This window comes from Heloderma suspectum, chromosome 5 (genome assembly GCF_057233095.1).
Source record: "Heloderma suspectum isolate Gila_16-S chromosome 5, 16-S_ref, whole genome shotgun sequence".
Classification (NCBI taxonomy): domain Eukaryota; kingdom Metazoa; phylum Chordata; class Lepidosauria; order Squamata; family Helodermatidae; genus Heloderma; species Heloderma suspectum.
The window spans coordinates 32,245,412-32,259,215 of NC_139462.1; the positions used below are offsets into that span (position 1 = coordinate 32,245,412).

The 13,804-nt window shown below is 43.1% G+C and overlaps 1 protein-coding gene across 2 annotated transcripts in view; it reads right to left on the reverse strand.

Annotated features, from left to right (window-relative positions):
- The window catches only part of TSPAN5 (tetraspanin 5), a 115,985-nt gene that overhangs the window by 82,663 nt on the left and 19,518 nt on the right, over window positions 1–13,804 (reverse strand). The gene's annotated exons all lie outside the window — the stretch shown is intronic.

The following is a 13,804-nucleotide window of genomic DNA, read 5'->3' on the forward strand; positions in this document are numbered from 1 at the left end:
ATTTTTATCCCACTTTCTATATAAAATACCCAAGGCAGCTATCAAAACATAAAAACAGCCAAAGGAAGCACTATAGCACAATTTAAAACAATGCTAACATCAAAAGCACTAACAGCCCTCACAAGTAGGTAGGAAGGCTTAGCAGACACACCAGCGAGGAAGCTAGACCAAAAAGAGCCTTTATTGCCTCTGTTAAGACAGAACAGCAACAGGAAACGCCTGACTCCATCCAGATACAACTAAGTCCCGAGCCACGTAAATTATATAATGACACTATCCACACAGTGGGTAATTAAATTTGCTATTGCACCAAGAAGTCCTCTGAATTAAGAGAGTCTTTACCCTCCACCAGTGGACCACAGGGGAGGAATACAGGCAAACTTTCAGGCACAGAGAGTTCTAGAGCCTGGGGCAGCCACCAAAAAGGCCTTCTCATATGTAGCCACCAGACCCACGTTAGAGGGCGGTGGGAACATGAAGCTTGTGCTTAGTCAGGCTTGTATTGGAGAGGAAGTCCTTCAAGTATCTTGGGCCAAGACTATTAAGGCTTTAAAATCAACACCAGTATTTTGCATTGAGCCTGGAGACAAATTGGAGGTCAATGAAAATGGTAAAGGGTTGGCATAATGTACTATAAGGAGTCGAGATCACTGCCTTGATACCATATATAAGCTACCCTGGGGTCCTAGGAGGAGAGCAGGATGCAAGTGTAATGAATGAAGAGAGAACTCTGATACTGTGTATAGGCTCATCTGTCATGATGAACAGAAGATGGACTCAAGAGACTGCTATTGTCTGGAGTTGTAGTTGTCTTGCAACTCAGTTTAATCCTGGATCCACTCCTTGAACGTATAAAACCAGAGGTCGAAACAAGTTCAGCTATTGTTCTCAAGATAAAATTGTTTAAACAGGCCCAGACTCTCTACATTCAATTAACGCACACTATGTTAAAATGGAAAGGATTCTTGCTCAACAATTATACCTAGTGAACTACATTAACAATTTCTCTGCTAGTATGCCGCTGTCTCGATAAATAACCCAATTTCCTTGCCACCTTACTTCTAGGGGTCTGCATTTGTTTTGAAACAAATCAAAAATTGAACTGAATAGGGTCTATACTGTTCTATTTTCATTCATTACCAAAAGAATACTGAAAATAACAAATGGGTTAATTCGTCATTCGGGGTGGTTGCAAAGCAAAATTTTAGTGGCTACTCCTCGGGGCTGTCACTTTATTTTCCTGGATTATTTTGTGACAATGGCCATATTCTCACAATCACAGCTTGGGAAATAAGCCACAGTGGCTTATTTCCCTCACCACACATGCCAGTCATGTGTGGGGGAATAGTATAATTACCCATGGCAGCACAACTTCCCATGTTATGCGAACCTGGCAAGGGTAGCTTGTTGTCATGGTTAACAAGCCACCCCCAAACCATACAACAGCCCTACAACACAACTGGCACACACAGCCTGGGTTCGCACAATCGCAGGGGTAAAAGAAGCCATTGTGCTTCTCCCCCTGCCCCTGCACACAACTTGCATTTGCATAATTACCCGCGATGCAGCGAGAGATTACCATGTCATCCGAACCCAGCACACAGTGGGGGGAGCTTCGTATCCAGCCTACAACCCATGACATGCAGTAAGGGGTGTGGAGTGGGTACTAAGCCACTGCCAGTGCGCACCAGGTTCGGACAACATGGCAATCCCCTGCTGCATTGTAAGTAATTATGCAAATGCCAGGAGTATGCAGGGGCAGGGGGAGAAGCTACAATGGCTTCTCTTACACTCACAATTGTTCTAACCCAGGCACAGTGTTGTTAACAAGCCACGGTGGCTTATCAACCACCTTGCAATCATGCGAACCGGGTCACTGTGTTCTCTTAGGGCATGCTGGGAAATAAAATGGCAGCCAGTCATCAAATCAGCTCCACTGCCACAGATGGCATAAAAAATTTCCCCGGGTTGTAATTAAGTTAATCATGCTGCTTCATTTTAGTGCTCCTAGTACGGCTTTTATTGTAACTGGAATTGTTTTATATGTTGTGTTTTTAATATTGTAGTTTAAATGTGATTTTAATATTTATATGTGAACCAGGTAGGGATTTTATTATATTTAGTGGTATATAAATATCACAAATAAATAAATAAATTTTAAAAATAAAATGAAGATGAGTTTAAGTAACCAATGAAATAAATCATTAGAAAAAAATAACAAGATGAAAGAAGTTTCATGCACATGCTTAGCGTCTTCTAAAGACAATCATCCACACAAACCAAGTGTTGTTCATATAAAGCAGGGGTGGGCAATTTCTGATCCTCCAGATATCTTGGCCTACAACTCCCATGATGCCTCACCATTGGCTAAGCTTGCTACCTGACTATCTCTTCCATCACCACCAGCTAGCATGGGCGATGCCCAGGGATCATGGGAGCTGCAGTCCAAAAACACCTGGGGGGGAAGCAGAGATTCTTCACCCCCAATATAGAGTCTAGTTGTACTGTTTAAACAAGCAGAAGAACAGGACAAAGAACAAAAGCTGGGTTAATTTACCAGTTCTGGAACACTGAGCCAAGTTTGTCCAGATTTACAAAACCAGAAAAAAGTGTTCTTCAGATGTCTGCATATTGAAATGGGTTTTTTATTTTTTATTTTGCACTTGCATATGGAGAATCTGTGAGCTATGGTATTTACAAGAATAGCTTAGCACACTGAAGTACACTGAAGGGTTTTGGAAATGCTGCTAAAGCAAAACTTCCTTGGTTCTAGAATCTTTGAAACCAATGTTGCTCAAAGGCAAGACAGAGTTCCATTTTCTGGCAAACTGACAATAATCTCTCACTTGCAAATGGTCAAGGTGGCCCCTAGGTTCATTAACACTGGCCTGCACTTCTCATCAAGGGATCTCTTTGCTACTGCGTGTTTTGTTAATCAAGGGTTTCTGCTGGGTCAACTTTGCTCTAAACAGCTTTTTGGCTATTCAAGCCTCATTTTTTTAAAAGAAAATCAATGGAGACTGAACTCTCTTTTGGTTGTACAAGATCTTAACAGGCGTGGTATTTTTGGAAGACTACATAACTGAAGTTTCACACAATTCACAGAAGCTGATCCTGTTAATCCATATCTTTTTTGAGACTAGACTGTTGTAACAAGCCTGCTCAAAAGCGTTTTCCATCCTCCCCAATCTGTGTCAAGTTGATGCAGGCTGCAACCCAACATGATTTCTTGGGGGTGGGCAGGGGTTGAGGAAGGGCATTAGGAATGGCAACAGTAATAGTTGGGGGTTCTGCCTCTCAGAAAACCTTTATGTTCTTCCATTTTGAGGACACTCCTAGATCCACTGCTATGTCTGACTTTTTCCAACGATTCTATCTGATGAGATTGTGAAATACCAGGATAGTCAGTCCCACCAAAAAGTCATCATCCATACCTTTGTTACATCAAGGCAAGCCTCCTGTGACGTACAATACAAGGCTACTCATGAATAATGCTCAGAGACTACAGCTGATTCAGAACAGCAGAGGGTGCCTTCTGATCAGGGCAAACTGGCTGGAATGCTCCACGGTCTGTACAGGTGTATTTGCATGCATGATTTATAGTGTTCTAGGCACAGCTCATGGCAGGGATGGAAAATCTGTCAGTTTCACTTAGTCCCACATTTGAATTTGTATAATCTCAAATTCTTTCCATCCCATATATAAAGAAATGTGTGAATTTTGGTAAGCTGTGATGAAAAAGGGATCGAACGACATCCTCGCCCATCTGCACCAGCCAAAATCAACAGGTACTATTCCAAGCGTGGGGAGAACCATGTTGTACCTTCCTGCCATGTAGCTGTTCAGGATTAGGAAAAAAGAAGTGGCAATCCTAATTCACCACCACAAACATGGTTTCAAACAGGGATTCAAACACAGATGTTTAAGAGCTAAGCACTCAAAGCCCTCTGCCTGGCTGGATGTTTTTGTCCATTTCGGTTTCTCCCGCATTTGATTTTTCTTTTTAAGTCTCAAGTTCTCTTCCTCCCATTTATGAAGAAATTCCTGAATTTTGTGAAGTCCCTATCAAAAACTGAACAGAACAAAATTCTCACCCATTCCCTAGCTCATGGTACCAAATTTAGTTAATAAAACAGTAAAGGACCCGAACCGTGCACATCCAAACTTTTAACCTTCATGACTGCATTATCTATGCTGTAGCTCCCTCCTCTCAGAAATCGAAAGCACAGTCTACTTTTCCAAAATGCTATAAGACCCTTCTGTTTAGGCCAGCCAACTTTTAATAGTTAGGCATGTGTGGGGGCGAGAATGAGGAGTGTAGCAGGAACCCAATATTCTAATTGTAGTAGGGTTTTGCATCAACATTCTTTTGAATGTTGACATTTGGTAATTAATGAGGGAACAATCAGCAACAAATGGTCAGGTGGCTCTTCTGAAAAATGCACATACCTACACCTACCTAACCAGAGTTGGGACTGAAGTTGGTTTTGCCCTCCAGTACATCCAGGAAGAGGTCTGAAGGCAACAGTTATAGGCTTGACTAGCAGAAAGCCAATATGGATTGGAGGCAGCTAGAAGAACATGGCATGCATTGAGGTGGGACCAACAGTGCTCAGTTGTGCAGTTTCTCCCTGCAGTATCCAATCAGCCTTTATAACTGTGAAACAATAGATTACAAAGACATGCTAGCCTTCCAATGATCTCTGCTTTAAAAGGAAAATATATCCTGAAAAATAGCTATGTTGGTTTATTTATTTATTCCTTTTATGCCATTTTTCCTCCAGGGAGCTCAGGGTGGGTGCATGGTTCTCCCTACACACTTTATCCACGCAACAATCCTGTAAGGTAAATCGGGCTGAAAAGTATTGAGGCCCAATATCACCCAGTGAACGTCTTAGCTGAGGGGGTTTGAACTTGGATCTACTCCTTGTCCTAGTCCAACACTAACCCACATTGGACCTTCAAAGCTGAGCAAACTGAAATGCTTAACAATTGTGTGCTACGTAAGGCGAGGCTTTAAAAGAATTACTGTCAGGTTGCTTCAGAGTAGAATAGGTAATTTATAAACATGGGGTTGCATCCAATGTTAGCCTTAGTGACGATTAACGTAAGTCCCATTCATTCCAGTGGGTATACTTTAAGTAGGGCTAACACTGGATACAACCTTTGAGTAGTAATGTCGGAGAAATCCACAATGGAACCAGGTGAGTTCAGATTTTCATGAATCTGACCCGTGAATTCCACAGCGGACCGTATTTTCCCTTGTCAGGCGGCTTCGATGGACTTGCGGACTGGTTTTCTTTTTCTTTTTTGAAAATACTTTTTATTTATTTTGTCTTTATAAATTAAATAAACAATTTTGTTGTTGTTGTTCAGTCGTTCAGTCGTGTCCAACTCTTCGTCGGACCCTTCATGTCCTGCGCTCTCTCCCGGAGCGTGCTCAAGTCCATATTCATTGCATCAGTGATGCTATCTAGCCATCTCATCCACCGTCCCCTTCTCCTTTTGCCTTCAGTCTTTCCCAGCATCAGGGTCTTTTCCAGAGAGTTTTCTCTTCGCATTAGGTGGCCAAAATATTTGAGCTTCAGCTTCAGTATCTGTCCTTCCAATGAGCACTCAGGGTTGATTTCCTTTAGGATGGACTGATTTGACCTCCTTGCAGTCCAGGGGACTCGTAAGAGTCTTCTCCAGCACCACAGTTCGAAAGCATCAATTCTTCGACGCTCAGCCTTCCTTATAGTCCAGCTCTCACAGCCATACATTACTAGTGGGAAAACCATAGCTTTGATTAGATGGACCTCTGTCAGCAAGGTGATGTCTCTGCTTCTTACTATGCTTCCTACTATGCTGCCTAGGTGAGCCATAGCTTTCCTCCCAAGGAGCAAGCGTCTTTTAATTTCATGGCTACAGTCACCGTCTGCAGTGATCTTGGAGCCCAAGAAAATAAAATCTGTCACTGCTTCCATTTCTTCCCCTTCTATATGCCAGGAAGTGATGGGGCCACATGCCATGATCCTAGTTTTTTTAATGTTGAGTTTCAAACCAGCTTTTGCACTCTCCACTTTCATCCTCAACAAGAGGCTCTTTAGATCCTCTTCGCTTTCTGCCATTAGGGTGGTATCGTCTGCGTATCTGAGGTTGTTGATCATTGTCCCGGCAATCTTAATTCCAACCTGTGATTCATCCAACCCGGTGTTTCTCATGATGTTCTCTGCATATAAGTTAAATAAGCAGGGCAACAATATACAGCCTTGTCGTACTCCTTTCCCAATTTTGAACCAATCGGTTGTTCCATGTCTGGTTCTTACTGTTGCTTCTTGACCCTCGTACAGGTTTTTCAGGAGACATGTAAGGTGGTCTGGTGCTCCCATCTCTTTAAGAATTTGCCACAGTTTGTTGTGATCCACACAATCAAAGTCCTTAGCGTACTCAATGAAGCAGAAATAGATGTTTTTCTGGAATTCTCTTGCTTTCTCCATGATCCAGCGAACGTTGGCGATTTGATCTCTAGTTCCTCTGCCTCTTCGAAACCCAGCTTGTACTTCCGGTAGTTCTTGGTTCGCATACTGCTGAAGCCTAGCTTGTAGGATTTTGAGCATCACCTTGCTGGCATGTGAAATGAGCACAATTGTGCGGTAGTTTGAACACTCTTCGGCATTGCCCTTCTTTGGAATTGGAATGTAAACTGACCTTTTCCAGTCTTGTGGCCACTGTTGAGTGTTCCAAATTTGTTGGCATATTGAGTGCAGCACTTTAACAGCATCATCTTTGAGGATCTTAAATAGCTCAGCTGGAATACGGTAATCTCCGCTAGCTTTGTTGTTACTAATGCTTCCTAAGGCCCACTTGACTTCACTCTCTAGGATGTCCGGCTCAAGTTCAGTGACCGCACTATCATGGCTATCAGGGGCATTAAGAGCTTTCCTGTATAGTTCTGTGTATTCTTTCCACCTCTTCTTAATCTCCTCTGCATCTGTTAGGTCCCTGCCTTCTTTGTCCTTTATCATGCCCGTCTTTGCACAAAACGTTCCCTTGAGGTCTCTGATTTTCTTGAAGAGATCTCTAGTCTTTCCCATTCTGTTGTTTTCCTCGATTTCTTTGCATTGTTCATTTAAGAAGGCCTTCTTGTCTCTCCTTGCTATTCTCTGGAACTCTGCATTCAGTTGGAGATATCTTCCCCTTTCTCCCTTGCTTTTCGCTTCCCTTCTTTCCTCAGCTACTTGTAAAGCCTCCTCAGACAGCCACTTTGCTTTCTTGCATTTCTTTTTCTTTGGGATGGATTTCGTTGCTGCCTCCTGAACAATGTTACAGACCTCCATCCATAACTACAATTTCCCAACAATGCAATATTCTTATGAGGACACAACAATAACGATAAGAAAAAGAAAGGAAAAGAAAAGGAGAGAGGGGGGAAAAAGAAAATAAGAAAAAGAAAAGCAGACCGGTTTTCTAACTTTCCTGAATTTTGCGCAAATTTTGTCATAGAAAAATACATAAAATAAAAACGCAACCAAAAAGGCACATTTTCCCAATAGGCTAATGCATGAAAATGTGCGTTTTGGGGGGATTTGTGCATTTTCATGTGTGCAAAATTGCGCGAATGCGCATTTCCACAAATTCAGAAACAAAAAAAATCCCATTCTGGTGATGGGTGATGACAGAACGAGAGGCGTCTGACAATCCGCAAAACACAGACAGAACTGAATTTACACAATCTGTACATCCCTACCCATGAGCACCAAAGACAAAAAACAAACAAGCAAAAAAGTAATAATTCACCTCCTCCCGTAGCAATTACTGAAAAAAACTTCAGATTTCTTATGGATGAGGGCTTGTGAAGCTAATTGTCTTTGTATACAGCCATTAAATCATCTGGCTGTATCAAAACATTTTGACAGCCTTAGAATTTAAAGCTCCAGCTCCTCCCTCTGAAGGGGACTGAAGGTATTATAAAAATCCAAGCAATATCTGCCTTGACCGCCAAACATGGACACCAGGGGAATAGCAACATGCCGTTAGATTTATGCCCTTTCAGCTGGGGCGAGAGGTAGCAGCTGCCAAAGCTACAGAGAGAATGGAAAATGCCCATCTGTCATTAGGCCTCTCCTCCTGCCCTCTTCCGTCCTAGCAGTAAAAGACCAAGATTGCAGGAGGAGACTGCTGTAGCAGGGATACCTTGATAGGGATGCAGATTCTGCCAGGAAACAAAGGTATTTAAGGGCTTCCCCACACAGTCGGAACATCTCAGGCCCCATGTGTACAGGCCAAAAAACCTAGAGTAGTTTCCCATCATTGTTCCCTCTCTCTGCAGAGTTGATGAATGTGGTTCTTTTGGTATAAACGTCTACCTGGCCTCCCACAACCTGGCTAGCTCCAGATATGTTGAACTAAAACTCTCATCTTCCACAGCCAGCATGGCTAATAGCTATGCTGCCTGGGGGTGACCGGAGTTGTAGTCCAACACATCTGGAGGGCACCATCTTGGGAAGGGGTGGTCTACCATCTTTGACCAAGGCACAGCTGAAGCTTTGGAGAAACAGAAGGGACACAGAGGGGCAACTCCCTGTTCTCCCTACAGACAGCTGTGCAAAATTTGGTAGAAGCACATCTTTTTGTTCTTCCCACCCATCTGTTTGCATGCGCAAAGCATGAACTTGGTGCATGGCGTTTCAGGGTACAGGAGGTCAATGCCATCATTCCTATTCATGCGTATGTGGCCATGGTATCTTGTGTTCTTCACATTGCCAACTAAATCTTTTAGGCAAGGAAATTTAGGCACTGTACCAATTAAGACACTAAGGCTGCAATCTTATGCACACTTACCTGGGAGTAAGTCCCACTGAATGCAGTGGGGCTTACTTCTGAGTAGACATGAATAGTAGTGCACTGCAAAGCTCAGACATACTGCGAGTCTCATTCACAAGGTTTACCTTCTTGGGGAGGGAGCAAATTGCAATTTTATGGTTTACCATCCTAACATTAAATGGAAGAAGACTGTTTAAACAATCTGATGGAACAACAAACAAATGAAAAGTAGATGTTACCTGACATGCATGACCTCCTCTGATCTATGGCTCTTCCATGCAATTCCTGTTGACATCTAGTTGGAGCAGATGTGAAACTCAGCATCACTGTATACTGTATTCCTATGCTCCTGTTAATACTTCACTGGCAGTTGCATGTGGGCAGAGGGGAAAGGCACTACACAATGATGTCGCATCACACGTTTCAACTCAATATTACAGGAGACACATGGGGAAGAGACACTGATTGCCTTAAAATATGTGGATGATTCCAATGTCTTGTCTGGCCCTAAGACTGTGATCTATTCAAGACTGCAGAAAGGACCTAAACGCTTTCCCCCAGATATTTTACAACTAAGCCTATGTTTCCCAAAACTGACGCCTAAGGGTGCAATCCCATGCACGTTTCGACAGAAAAAGTTATACAACTCCCACCATGCCCCAGCCAGCTGGGGCACGCTGGGAGTTGTATGACTTTTTTCTGTCTAAACGTGCATGGGATTGCAGCCTTAGATGTCTTATAGGATTGTGTGGGAAGCCCCCAGGATGACTATGACTAAGAGGTGAGGTAGACCAGGTAGAGAGAACCTTCTGTTGCCTGGCTTTCAACAGAAGCACAAGACTCAAAATGTATGGATGGCAGCGGAAGTGACAACCAACAAAACACCAGCTTAATTCACCTGGAAGAACATCACATTAACAGTACATACTGTCTTTCACTTGGAATCCTAATGATATGTAAATAAGGCCTAGGCAGAACTACATTTGGTACCAATGACAACAGGGGAAAAAAAATACTCTGCCAGATTTGCTATTCTGCAATGCCCTAGGAGCTATCTTGTATATGTTCTGGCATATACAACTGGTGCACTGTTTTGAATGCATCTCTTGCACTGAAGTATAGTAGAGATGACCACAGTTCAGGACACAAGCCATCTTCATAAATGTATGCCTAAAATCCCATTAGGAGTAAAATTTTCTAATTCTTGAATTCCTGATATGTCATACACCAAAAATCTAGGACGGAATAGTGACACAGGCTTTTCTTAGCACAGTGAAGCCAGATCAGTGTTTTAGAAACTAGGATTGTTACCCATTTGTTTCATCCCAATTCACACACACATACACGCTTTCCTTGTAGAAATATTTTACTATGTTAAACACCACAGTATATGTATTATCTGTCTAGCCAATCTAATTTTTTTTTTAATGAGTGCTTCGGTTTAAAGCAATTTCATTCTGCTAGCTTGCCGCACCTTACGAGTGGCAACGCTTTCAGATGCCAGATAAAGTTGTTTCCCAGGCCAGGTTCAGCCACTTATCCACCCCAGATCTACACAATACTGGTTTTGAGAACTTAAGCAACCATCTGACAATGTTGATGCTGCTGCTTGAATAACACTGCTAAAACCACAAACCTTTCTATTGTAACACATACTCTTCTATATGAAAGATAAAAGTTACTTCAAGCTAAAGACAAAAAAGTATCACTTTGAAGATGATAAATAATATTGAAGGCGAGTGTGCATAGCCACCTGGCAGGGCTCTTTCCTGACTGGTTGTGTATCCTTGCTTGCATGGCAATTTCATCTGCCAGACATATGGCCCTTCCATGTCCTGGCACTGCTGTATACATACTATGGACAAAACTGATTCCAATCATTCCAGGAGGAGCAGAAGGGGGCGGTGGGCTACACTACTGTGTTAAGAGCAAAAAATGTAAGCAATTTGGGGTACAATCCAACAGCCAGTACTTAGAGGGCTGAGTGATATAGGAAGTGGCCCAAGTACTGCTCCACTAAGAGAGAGGCCCACCAATGGGAGAGTGGCCCACTTATGCCACTAGAACCCTCCAATAGATCTGCAGAAAGCTCAGAAGATGTAGATGACCTGCTGGAGGGAGGACCTCAAAATGGGGCATTCGGGGGGGGGGAATGTCAGGGCAGCTGAGGATCCTAAGCCCCATCATCCTCCTGTAAAGGACCCAAAATTATATCAGCCCTGGGGCTCCCATAGTAATTTCCCTCCACCACATATTACGTGCGCACACACACAGGATTGCTCTGTTGAATTACTTGGGGGACAGCGGTTCCTTGTTTTATTCAAAACACAAGATGCAATGGGGATACAGGTGTGGGAGGTGGCATTTTTAACCCTTGTATTCAACTTTACCACCCTGGGAAAAATCATATTACTAGGTTTTTATTTAGCAGCTCTGCTGTTTTTGAACTTGGTGTACATAGCACCATGGAATTTAGAAAAACAAGTCTGCCAATCTTTGATTCTGAAATAACAGACAACTACTGAAAGCACGTACTTCAGTCAAGTTTCAGACAATGGGACAAAAACACCGAGTCCTTTTAACTTCGCAAGTAGCGTTTATTTTGCTTAGATTTTGATCACAGGTTTTGAGCTTAGCTTATTTGATGTTTTCCTGACAGAGCCAGTACCTTCGGTTCTACCCACCCATCCGCTCACCAACATCTACCTATTGTTGATGCTTTGTAGTCTTTGCTTCACAGAATTATGAAACAAGGTTTTGAACAAGGTACAAATTGTGCATTAATCCTATGAACTTCAGGGGGTGACAAGAAGGGCAATTTAAACATTCAGTCTCACTTGAAAGCAAAGAAAGAACTAGAATACCGAGCAAGCTAAGGACCAAACTAGACATGACTTTTGTAACACAGTTTGCCCTGGTGTGCTTGATTTTTTAAAAGCAGCTGGAGCTGGGGGGGCGGGGGAGGCAAATTGGGACTGTGCTGTGTGGGCGGGCTTTAACCCTTTGCCCCCACTACAGTCCCCCCATCTTCTATGAGAGCTTTCTTCCCGTTGTGAATAGCAGGCATGGGGGGCGGGGGGAGAGGAAGAAAACAATCCCGATCAAGACCACAGTAGGGGCAAAGAGCTAAAGGCCCACTCCCACCATGCCACTGTCTGGATTTGACTCAACCGTTGCCCACCGGCTATTTTTTAAAGATCAAGGAGGCCAGGGCAAACCTAACTTGACAGACAAGATACGATTTGATGTGAATACAGTAAGTAATCAGAATTGCTAATAGCAATATAGGATGCTGACATCGCTCCAAGACAAGAAGTATAGCAGGGACATTAACAGTGCAATTTTATACATGCCTACGCAAAAGTAAGCCTCACTGATTTCCACAGGGCTTACTCCCAGGAAAGTGCATATAGGCCAAATATCCCTAAAGGCACAATCCTATGCATATTTAGACAGAAAAAAGTCCTACAACTCTCAGCATTCCCCAGCCAGAGTTGTAGGACTTTTTTCTGTCTAAACATGAATAGGATTGTGCCCTAAATCACTCTCCATTCCCCTATTAGGTTTCCTCTGCTTATGCATCATTAAGTAGCCTACTATGTAGTGTTTGCAAGCCTAACAAGAGCAAATTGAAATAAAGGGGTATGATTGATTTGAGGCAGGGTTCCAGCTCAGGTGCTTAAGATCTTGTGAACATATCAAGTTGGCCCTCTAGCACAGCGGCAACAATTTCATCTAGAAATATGGCTCTAAAAAGAGCGCCAACGTGCTGTTTAAATGCATATGCATCTTTCCTTATACCACAAGCATGGGATTGCTCTTTCTTGGCCTATCCCATCCCCAAAGCAAAGACTGCAGTATGCATAATCATCAATATATTAATCCTTAAGAGCCAAAGAGAGCTTTTATCATTTTCCCGATTTTCCTCCTTCTGCTTCTCTTGTAGCAGGGACTCCTCAGAGGCAGATGCTCCCTTGAGAAAGCTGTAGCACAGATGCTCGATCATATACAAGCTAGCCCAACAGCACTGGTGCTCTGGCTGAACAGCCAATCTAGCAGAATTTTCCCCCATCCCCACCCTGGGTCAGAAGCCTAAACAGAAAGCTGAATCCATTCCAAAGGCAAATGCTGGCAAAAATGTTGTCATCGGTGCTAATGTACTTCCTCCTAGCCCTTCTTTATATATCATTAATTACACCAAAAACAAACAAACAAGAGACAACAGGAACTATATCCAACAGACACTGTGTATGAATCAAAGCCTTGCCCAAATCCCTGAAAAAACAGACCAAAGAGTGCGCTTAGATACATTAAGAACTTTCTTAGATACACCTGCTCAAACGCATCCTTTCTCCCAACATCTGTTCACACTAACCTATCCCTGAGCCAACAAGGTGTAGTGGTTAGGTTCTGACACAGGACTGGGGAAGACCTGAAATCCTCACTCAGCCATGAAGCTCACTGGATGATCTTTGGTCAGCTCAACCTACTTGACAGGGTTTGTGAAGCTAAAAGTGGGGACGGGGAGGGAGGAAAAAAAACATGTATGGCCTTGGAGGAAGCGGTGTATTCATAGTATTCATGCTCTTGATACAGGGTGGATTCAAATGAAAAACTGACTTAGTAAAGCACTCAGGTGGTAACTGCAGGAACAAAGCAATGCCTCAAAACTGACTGGCAAGATGAATGAACATCGTCCCCTGGGATTTGATTCAGGGCTTGTTCGCACATGCATGTAATCACTGGAATTCTCTATACTCCACGACTTGCAGCTAAGCATACAACTCCATTCAGCAGCATTTTGTCCAGGGTAGTAGGAAGCTTCTATCCAGGATTAGATCTGTGATGGCTCATTCACAAATGCAAGTCATCACTTGGCGTAGCAGCAGCCAAGCATATGTGTACCAGCTCTCAGAACAAAACAGCCGTGGGAAGGAGTCCTATGCAGATGGCCCCAGGTTCAATCCCTAGTATCTCTAAATAAAAGCATCAGGTAGCA